General features: G+C 35.5%; 2 pseudogenes; both read left to right on the top strand.

The window, feature by feature from the left end:
• The first annotated feature begins 2,063 nt into the window (after nt 1–2,063).
• On the top strand, nt 2,064–5,791 carry LOC149216811 (subtilisin-like protease SBT2.6 pseudogene; annotated as a pseudogene).
• Nucleotides 5,792–6,430: 639 nt separating this feature from the next.
• On the top strand, nt 6,431–9,678 carry LOC149216810 (protein ABIL1-like; annotated as a pseudogene).
• The last annotated feature ends 1,199 nt before the right edge of the window (nt 9,679–10,877 follow it).

The raw sequence follows: 10,877 nt of genomic DNA, 5'->3' as shown, positions 1-10,877 counted from the left end.
TCTATGAACATTGTGTATATGGGAAGCAGAATTGGGTGAGTTTCCCCTCTGTTGTTAAGAAGGCAAAAGGGATATTAGATCTTGTGCATTGTGATGGGTTTGGACCTATGTCGATTCCATCACTAGGTAAGTCTTTATACTATGTATCATTTATAGATGACTTCTCAAGGAGTACATCAATATATTTCGTCAGGAAGAAATCTAAAGCCTTTGACAGGTTTAAAGAATTTAAGGCTATGGTGGAAAACCAAACAGAGAAGAAGATAAAGTTGTTGAGGGTAGATAGCAGTGGAGAGTTCTACAAGAAAGAATTTGAAGAGTTTTGTAATAAGAGTGGTATAACATGGTAGAAGAATACTCGAAACACACCTTATCAAAATGTAGTTGTAGAAAGAATGAACATGACATTAATGGAAAAGGCAAGAAGCATGCTCACTGGTGCTAGGTTAGGACAGAAATTCTAGGCAGAGGTGGTAGAGACTACATGTTACCTCGTCAATATATCACCTTCATCAATGTTAGAGGATAAGTCTCCATAAGAGATATGGACTGGTAAGAAACCCTCTCTTTCACATCTGAGGGTATTTGGATGTGATGCATATGTACATGTTCCAAAGGAGCAAAGAACCAAGTTGGATAGTAAATTTGAAAGGTTCATCTTTATTGGGTATAAGGATGTTTTAAAATCTTATAAGCTTTGGAACCTAGAAATAAGGAAGGTTGTGTACAACCGTGATGTGGTGTTTAGAGAGGTGAAAGATGTTATTAAACATGAAGTCCTACCAAAGGAACTTGAGAAGATAGAGTTTGGGCTAAACGAGGAAGAATCAAACTCTATAGCAGAAGAGGAATCAGAAGATGAAGAGCCACAAACTCTAGCTGTGAGAAGATTAGTTCGAGAAAGAAGGCAACCAAAAAGGTATAGTCCATCTGCTTTCTATTTAAATATTTCTTTATCTATTACTGATGATGATCCCAGAACTGTTAAGGGGGTAGTCGATTCAGAGGATGACAACTCTAAAAAGAAGACATGATTGATGAAATGGCATCTTTGGACAAAAATGAGGCTTGGGATTTGGTGGAGCTGCTGGTTGGAAGGAAACCCATTGGAAGAAAATGGGTGTTTAAGAAAAATATGAATGCAGAAGGCAAGGTAGAGAAATACAAAGCTGATTTGGTAGAAAAAGGTTATTCTCGCGTGTTGGGAATTGATTTTGGTGATACATTTTCTCCTGTTGCCAAGGTAGCTTCTATTAGATTTCTTTTATCTGTTGCTATTGCTTTTGATTTTGAGGTAGAATAGATGGACGTGAAGACAAAATTTCTTCACAGGGATTTCGAAGAAGAGATCTATATAAAGAAGCCTGAAGACTTTGCGATGAAGGTTAATAAAGAATTGGTATGCAGGTTAGAAAAGTCTTTCTATGGGTTAAAATAGACACCAAGGATGTTGTATTAGAAATTTGATACATTTATAAGGGGATTTGGCTTCACTAGAAGCAACGCAGATCGCTATGTGTATTTAAAATTAATTGGTGACCATGTTATTTATTTGCTCTTGCATGTGGATGATATGTTACTGATTGGAAAGAACAAAGAAAATATCCAGAAATTAAAGACCCAATTGTCCTCCAAATTCGACATGAAAGATCTTAATGCTGCAAACTATATTTTGGGCATGGAAATTAAGAAGCTCTGGTTAAACCCGAACAAGTATGTCGAGACAATATTGTAGAGGTTTAATATGTAGGATAGTAAACTAGTGAATGTTCCTATTCCTGTAGGTGTAAAATTATCTGCTGAACATTGTCCTAAGACACTAGAAGAGGAAGAGGACATGTCTCGTGTTCCATACGCAAGTGAAATTGGTAGCCTGATGTATTAAATGGTTTGTACTAGACCATGCATTGCACACGCAGTGAGAGTATTGAGTAGGTTTATGTCAAAACCAAGGAAAGAGCATTGGACCACAATGAAGTGGGTTTTGAGGTATTTGTGTGGAACTAGTGATTATGGTTTGTGCTACCAAGGAAGACTAGGATTGGACAGAGTTTTAGACATCCATGGCTCTGGTAATACAGATTGGGCTGGAGATCTGGACCAAAGGAGATATAAAAGTGGGGATGTGTTTAACCTATTGGAGGCGTAGTCAGTTGGATGAGTAAGATATAGTCTGTAGTGGCAATCTCAACTACAGAGGCAAAATACATGGCAGCCACTTATGCAAGAAAGGAATAATTTTGGTTACAGAGATTGTATTTAAGTGTGGGGTTAGTACATCGAGCTATTAAGATAGACTGTGACAACCAAAGTGTAATTTTCTTGGCAATGAACCCTGCTTATCATTGAAACACAAAGCACATTGGTGTTAAGTATTACTTTGTAAGGGATATGGTTGAGGGAAAAAAGGTGTTGTTGGTAAAGGTGGACACTTTGAAGAATACCGCAGATGCATTGACAGAATCTGTGAACACTGAAAAGTTTTCTTGATGTAGAGAACAATGGGCATTGCATGGCTAGACCAATGACTAAGTTCTTCTGTGGCCCCTTGTGAAAAGAAAACAACAAGTGGGAGAATGTTAGATGTGTGTTATATTATTTTGACAACTAGCACCATGCATGAAGCCATGAGGTTAAAGGGGGGTGAGGCCAGACCCCCTTCATTGCACCTGGGGCAACGCCTTGGAATTTTTTTTTTTGACCCTATATTAGGTGGGTAGACCTACCTATGGTTTGCCCATGGATTTCGCACACGGTTTTGGGCATGATGGTTTTTTTCCCATGGTATTTTGTAGATCTGGTCAAGGGAACTATAGTTATGTTCTAATCCAAGGTTAATGAATTAGGGTTTATGGATGCTTCAACATGTATGTATATGTATTGTAACATTGAAAGGAATATAATGAAAAATCAATCTAGTAGTACCAATTTTGGGATCCAGGGGAAAATCTCCGTGTATATCTATTTTATGTTTTATTCTCTCGCCATTATATATTTTATGTAATTTAAGAATTCATTTGTAGGTAATTTATGTACAAGGTTAAAACCTACATATTCCCCATCAATAAAAATTGTTTTTAGTAATTAAAAAACTGCAATTTAGTAATACAGAATGTCACCCAACACCTACAACATGAATTGAAATGGTAATCATTTTTTTCTAGCAATCAAATGGCAGTAAAAATGTTACCCAACACTTACAATGTGAATTCAAATGGTAATCATTTTTTCCTTCACAATGAAATGGTAGTAAATAGGTATGGTTAGTCTACAGTAACATATGTATAGTAACAACAATTGATAAATACACATAGGGTCATTTTCAAACATCTATCAATATTTACTTACAAAACAATCCCATCTCAAAAACATATTTATTCATATTTTTACACAAAATACATACAAAATTTTAAATATTAAACTTCGATAAGAATTGATTCCATTTTAATGAAATAGGAAGTTATCATATAGTAATTACGCCAAAAGGCATTTTCTTTGCTAGCTTGGGGTGGGAAAACACTGTTCACACCAGCCAATGGGAGAGCTTGAATTTCGCCCTTCCAACCAATTAAATTTTTCCATCAGTTTGGTCTCTCAAACTAATAGAAATTTTCAATCTGTCCAACTTACTTTCAAACTAATTTTCCCTACCGTAGGTTTCTGCATCTCTCGATTAACATGACATCATCTTCCATACCTGTTTGAAATCATTTCCCTCCATTAAACGTCTTATGCTCCTCACCTTACCTGCTTTAATTTATATCCCCTGATACAGAGGCTCCATACCAGGCTTTGAGGCTACTCTTGTGTCTGGACAAAAATTTGACAGTAAAAGTGAAGTTGTTGAATTATATTCTCAGCACTTGGAAAGGAAGCATGACATGCTTCTAGAGGAGCATCTTGAAACTGGTAGCTTTAAGAACCTTTACATCTACCGTAATATTCTCAATGTGTTTTTTGGGCAAATGTCTCGAGAGCAAGCAAAAAAATTGAGGATAATTATAGAAGTAAAACATGTCCAAAAGGACAGGAAAGTTAAAAGGTTGACAACTCACATGCGAGAGTTTTTGGGCCTTCCATCTGGAGTGTGGCCAAGTGGAGGAGGGTAAGAGAGAGCAAGGGAAGGGGTTGTGATTGGAATTATTGATACAGGGATATACCCTCAGCATCCAAGCTTTCTAGTTCACAATTATCCACATTATGGACCTTTTACCGACTATACAGGAAAATGCAAGGTTGACCTTAATACTAATTGAAATTTCTGTAATGGGAAGATTGTTGGTGCTCATCATTTTGAAGCTACTATGATTGCAACATGATCATTTGACACTGCTTATGATTTTTCTTCTCCTCTGGATGGGGATGGGGATGGAATTCATACAACTGCAACAACAACAGGGAATTATGGAGTACCAGTGAGGATGCATGGATACAAATATGGGAAGGCAAGTGGATGGCTCCTCGTGCTCATATTTTTGTCTACAAGGACTGGTATAGGAAATTTGGAGGTTTTATTGCAGATGTGGTGGGTGCATTTGATCAGGTTGTTGAAGACGGTGTAGACATTTTGAGCCTTTCCATTGGACCAAATACTCCAAATGGTCAAAGTGCTATATTTCTCAATCCTTTTGATGTTTCCCTTCTTTCAGCTGTCAAAGCAGTAGTTTTTGTAACACAAGCTAGAGGAAATAATGGTCCATATCCCAAAACAATGGTATCATTTAGTCCATGGATAACTTCAATAGCATCCATGTAGATGATTGTAGCTACAAAAATACACTTTTTCTAGGAAATGGAAATTCTCCTCCAAGGATTGGCATTTCACCCCTAACATGCAAAGGTCAGTCTCATGCTCTCGTTGCAAGAGCTAATGAAATGATAAATTATTCTTATGTGATGTCCAGTCCATATGATTGCTAAAACCCTGAAGCTTTTAACAAGACTATGATTAAGGGGAACATTCTAGTTTGGATATTCATACAATTTTCCATATGGTGTTGCATTTGTAAGACGCCTATCAGAATGTAAAGAGTTTAGGTGCAATTGGGTTCATTCTGGCTTTGCAGAATCAATCTCCGAGAGCTAAATTTCATCCAGTTCCAGTGGGAATTCCAAGAATTTCTATAAAAGAAGTAGATCAAACACAAATTCTTGTAGATTACTATAATATATCAACAATAAGGGATCCAATAGGCAAAATCACAAGGTTTGGAGCTAGGGCTTCCATTGGAAATGGGTTGAAGCCTATATATCAAGGTACATCTCCTCAAGTAGCATTCTATTCTTCTAGAGGGCCGGATATTAATGATTCCACCTTTCAGGACACCGATGTTTTAAAGCCAAATAATTTCATTCCTGGTTCTTTAATATGGGCAGCATGATCTCCTAATGGCACTGATGAAGCCAATTATCAAGGAGAAGGATTTTTCATGATATCAGGGACAAGCATGGTGACACCACATATAGCTGGCATTGCAACTTTGGTGAAGCAGAAGCATCCTGATTAGAGCCCTACTGCCACCAAGTCAACATTACAAACAACATCAACAATGGTTGACCACATGGGGAATCCCCTACAAGCACAAAATCAATCTGGGGAAGATAGTCCAATAACTCTTATTTTTGCCACACCCTTCGATTGTGGAATTGGTGTAGTGAACCCTAAGGCTGCGCTTGATCCACGCCTCATTTTTATGTAGGCTATAAAGATTATGTAAGCTTTCTCTGTTCAGTTCTAGGTATTCAAAGAAATGTTGTTGAATGCATTACGAATTCAACTTGTGCCCTGTGAAGGAATCTTTGTACAATGTAGAAGAGAATTGATAGGAAGTATAGGAACATATTGAAGAAATGGGAAAGGGAGTTTGAGTCTGGAAGAGTGTGAAATTATCACAATCACAATAAAATTCTTGATGTAGAGCTTGATGATGTCGTCAAGTGAGTGCTCCAGGTTGAGAAGAGGTTGTTGGACTAGTAGTGGGGGTTGTAACTTGTAAAGAACCCTTTACAATAGCTCTTCTACCATTCAAGGTTGAAATACCCTTGGAGCGGAAGAACCTGGTGAAATGATCTTGCCTGCTTGGACTAGGCATGGAGGGGAGTTGTTGTAGCTCTATGATGAACTCTGGAACTGAAGAGATGAATTGATCTTGAGGCTGCAAGTGTGAGGGGCAACACTCAACTCACCTTTTGCTATCTATTCCATCATGAGATGCAGTCACTGTATAATTCCATTTCATTTGTTTGTTGTAACTTGTTTTAGATATTTGCATTTGTCTCCATTTCTCCATTTGCAATTTTTTATTAACTTAAAAAAATTGAAAACCCTTTTTCAGAAAATACATTTCATCTTATCTTTATATTTTTCATGATGCTGGAATGAATTTAAGGAAAACATCATCCTACAAATATTTGGAAGTGAAATTGTCTAATGCTGAAAGGGTTATCTCAAATTTTTGATGGTTTGATTTGTCACCAATTGCAGGAACTCAAGAATTTAAGGCCACAACTTTATTCTGTGGCAGAGTATTGTGAAATGTCATATCTTCATAATGAACAAAAACAGATGTATGCCTTCTTACACTTTCTTTGTTATTGTAGCCTTCTGTGCATGGTTGGATAATGATTATGTCTTCCAGTTGAGCCTGAGTTGATAGGATTGCATCCGTGGTCTTGGAAAATAACCAATTAAGAATAGAACAATACAAAGTCTTTAGATTCAGCATAGTCATGAGCATTTTATAGATGGCTTTAATCAAACAATGCTTTTCCTGTGCTTTCGCACAAAAAATTCTTGTAGCGACTTGTGTTCATCTTGCTAGCTTTTCCATCTATAAAATTGATGAAACAAAATCACTAGAGGCCAATATCTGAGTCAAAAAATTTGACGTGAACTCTTATTTAACTAGTAAGTTATAATTCAGTATTTTTTTCTCAGAGAAAATTCAAACATATAGTAAATAATGTGAAGAACTATCACTCCAAGATTTTCTTCATCTTGGGTATGTTCAATAGAATTCTCTAAAAAGTTAATTTGGTTGGAATTTTTTTTGAAAGGATGACATGATATCAACTATAAGATGAAGTTACAGACCAAAGAATCTTCAATAGGGAGATAAAATGCTCCAATATGTTTGAATGTTTGGATATTGTAGATCATTCTTGATTAACAAGCCACTTGATCCTAGATTCTTGTTGCAAGTCTCTTGTGAAATAGAATGTAAATTTGTTGGTTTCCCCCTAGGATGCCAGGAAATTGGGTAGATTGTGGCACAGTTTCTTTGAGATTAGGTGTACCATGGCACAGTTCTAGCCACCATCAGCACTTAGGAATGCACAACACTAATGTTCCAACCAATAGTGCATTTTCACAATTTACTTCACTTTCAATTTGAAGACCTAAGAGAGGAGAGAAAAAGGAAAAATTTTTTAACAATCAAAACTGTTTGTTCAAAATTTTGGAGAATTTAGAGTAGATTGAGAAAGTATGTCCACTTTTATAGGGATTCTATGCTTGAACTTGACATGAGTTGCATTTCCCTGAGTGTACCTCAACAATTACTTTAAAGTTGAAATACTCATAGCTTTAACATGAATGATTTTGTTAAGCTCTAGTTATGATAAACTTATCATTTTCATATGAAATTCAAAACCATCCTTATAAGCAACCCTAACTTTAAAGGATATGCATTGGACAACTTATATAGATGACATCTTTACTTGCATTTATGGTTGCCAGGAGACCAACATGTAGATATGAGTTAGATAAATAATATTCCTCATTTTCTTTTATGACCACATGTTTTAACAAAGGTTCATCTTTCCTTTATGTAGTGTTTTGGAAAATTTGAAAGATTATGCAGTAAAGGCTCTGGTTAATGTTGTTGATCATCTAGGCATTGTTGCTTACAAGCTTAATGACCTCCTCAGTCAGCAAAATATAGAACTATCAACTACAAAACTTAAGATAGCTTGCCTTGATCAGGTATTTATGTGTACAGTATAAAGTTATTTGGTCACTACACTCAGCCAAGCACTTTGAGCGGGCTGGTTGGTTAGATCATATTTCAGCACATTTGACCATGATGTTGTAAACTTGCTTTTTCTCTCTTTTGTGCTTGAATCACATATAAGTTATCTAAACATGTTGAGATCTTCACCCATGTGACATTTTTTTGTAATTTTAGAGGCTTTGCACTTATCAAGAGTATAATGATAAGGAGGGTATGAAGCAACAGTCATTGGTAAATAGTATCCCAAGATACTATAAACACTATATTTTACCATGTAAGTCTGAAGGTTCATCTACACTTGACATGTCTATTATGGAAGTGTAAGTCAAAACAAATATGATTTGATTGTTGTTTGTTGATATGTTCTTAAGACAGGCCTACCAAGTGGACACTTTTATGGTTCTGCAGAGAAAGTGTCTGGAATAGGACAAGAAAATGCACGGGAGAAACCCCAACTAGTACCTCCTGGTACACCCATTTTCCCAATAGATAAAAATTGTTTCCCTAGTTTCAGTCTAGAAGAGTTTGTTGTAACATCTTTGGATGACTTGTTATAATAGACTAAGAAGTCATGCTTCTGCATAATGATATTTTCCTAGTTATATATACAAATGTAATTATGTGATGGTTGCTGACACATATGACCTTGTGTTTCCAAGTACAAATGTGAATAGAAGTCTTTCATGGCATTTGGCAGTAGAAGCTTGGATCACATTGTATGGAAATTCTAATATTCCAAATAGGTATTACCATTTAATATTCTGATCTATGGTACATAATATCATTATCATGTAAGTGGATTCATCATTCGATAGATGACTATCAGTGATCGCTTTAAGGGCACAACAATATTAACAGTTGAGAAAACAATATTATTTTGTTTTACAATTACCAATGGTTTCACTTATCTATCAATTATTAACATCAGGAATGACTAGTGACTTTTCTCTTTGATTTCTTTTTCATCCTATCTCATGCAAAATCTTATACATAATTTTTGGTAGCAATGAGTTCTACTCAACGTCTTCTATTGCAGCATCAGAAACGTTTTTCTTCCCAGGTCTGTGCTCTAAGAGCATTTATATTTATTTAGATGTCAAAAAATTAGACTATTACAGCCAAGAGAAGTGGCTTTGTTTGCAGGGTAGAGGCTTGATTTTGGTTTGTGATTCAATGTAGTTATTTGCATATAAAATCATGTTTTACCCTTCAACCTTCCTCTTGAGATCATTTATGATTTATAGTTTAATTTTTCACTAAATGAACACTTTTATTGGGTGGCTACAGAAGCTGAAGTTTCCATTCCATCATTTTCTAGTCCACAATCTTGTGTCCAGTCAGTGCCTGGGACTCCTAGTTCTACTACTCCCAATTCGTTTGGTGCTAGACAATGAGTAAGCTCAAGACCTTTGACAAAGACCATGCAGTTTGTACTAGGTTGTTTTAATTGCACTAGTGATCATTCAAAGAAACCAAAGGAAATGAATTCTTGTTTGCCTTTTTAGTGCTTGGATATATGTATACCAACTATGGTGATAATAGTAATAGTTAAAGCATATCTTTTGGAGGCTCTTCCTTTTTTATCTACAAGAATATTATTATACTAGTATGTGTGATGAAATTTATATGCCTTTAGCAATGTTGGTTGCAGATTTATGCCTGTTGACCATGACCATCTCCTTGACATAAGAAATGTGATAACTTAGTTTCAGTCCTGCTGGGAATTCTTCAAATCTGGATTCTGAGTGTTTTTCTTTTATAAAACTTCATTGAATTATGATTATGTCATCATTGGTTTGATGTATCTTAAAATCTGTAGTCATGAGACTTTTTTTAGATTACTTGAATGGTTAGGCCAAAGCATGTAAAGAGCTATGCTTTCAGCTTTTGAAAACTTAGACCATGATACCAAATTTCTGCCACTTTTCCTTCTATCCTGTACTATTGATCAACATAACTCAATATGAATGCTCAAAGCACATTTCAAGATCAATACTTATGTTTGTTTTCAACTGAATAAGATCGACATTCATTCTATTGGGTGTGCCAATTTACAGTGGTAGAATTTCCTGGGTTTCCAGCAATGCCCTACAATGCAACTATTTGTAAATATTCAATGAAGGTCACAAAATTACACTGTTGGCTACTATATTTAAAGACATTAATGACCTTCCAAATGAAATGGATACTTTGATGAAAGTTATTCCAGTGTTCACTATTCATCTTGGAAACATGCAACTCCTTCAAATAAGGTTATATTCTTAGCAAAATATTGGGGTGGTATAAAATTATAAATCTGTATACCCATTTCTAATCGAGGATTATGACTTTTTTTATAGATTAATGTTCACCTATTCCACCAAAATCCATCTTTTTTCCTGAAGGCTGCATATTTTTTCAGTCCTAATGGTTGTTGAATAACATATTGTTCTCACTGCGACCAGGGTGCTTATGTATAGCCATGGGACTGCCTAATTAATTATGATTGTAAACATATGGCTTCAGCTTGACTTATGAAATCACTTCAACAAAGCTTTTTACTGACTTTGGTATCTTGTCAGATTCCTAATATTTAAAGTAATTTCTCCAAAGAGGGTACAATATTGAAGTTGTAGTGTATTTTACGGTATATCTGACCTTAATACAGTGCCAAAAAATAGATAATTGTATGGCATGAATCATATTTTTCAAATATTGCTGGAAACTCATTTGCTAAATGAGAAAAACAACTATGTACTGGCCAATGGAATAAAAAACAATAAAATATTTTCTTATGCTTGTATTGAATGGTTGGGATATTGATTTACTTGAAAGTCCTTGCTATTTCTTCAAAGTATGCATTTAAAGGGGATGAAATTTTCTTGG

This window comes from Pinus tabuliformis, chromosome 1_1 (genome assembly GCF_031772625.1).
Source record: "Pinus tabuliformis cultivar Carrire ecotype Pingquan chromosome 1_1, CPIR1, whole genome shotgun sequence".
Taxonomy (NCBI): Eukaryota; Viridiplantae; Streptophyta; class Pinopsida; order Pinales; family Pinaceae; genus Pinus; species Pinus tabuliformis.
The sequence above is the reverse complement of the archived record's forward strand: the minus strand, read 5'-3'. Positions and strand labels throughout refer to the sequence as shown.